Source organism: Nestor notabilis, unplaced genomic scaffold, assembly GCF_000696875.1.
Source record: "Nestor notabilis isolate BGI_N333 unplaced genomic scaffold, ASM69687v1 scaffold31353, whole genome shotgun sequence".
Classification (NCBI taxonomy): Eukaryota; Metazoa; Chordata; class Aves; order Psittaciformes; family Psittacidae; genus Nestor; species Nestor notabilis.
The window spans coordinates 71,969-72,203 of record NW_009921094.1 but is presented as its reverse complement, the minus strand read 5'-3'; positions in this window follow the sequence as shown (position 1 = coordinate 72,203).

Below are 235 nucleotides of genomic sequence, written 5' to 3'. Positions count from 1 at the left end.
CCGCCAGCCCGCCCGGTCCCTGCCTCCTTCTCCCCCTACCTTTATTCCAGCAGCCAGGCAGCTAATGAGCTGCACAGCCCGGCCTTCGGTGCATGGTATTGTAATGAGGTAGGAGGGAGAGCCCCAGCTGCTCCAGCATGAGCAGCAGGCTTGGTGCCCTGTGCCAGGAACTAGGAAGGAGCTGAGTTCTTTCTCCCTTTCCAAGTTGACTGAGGCGTAGACGGTAGGAGCAGGC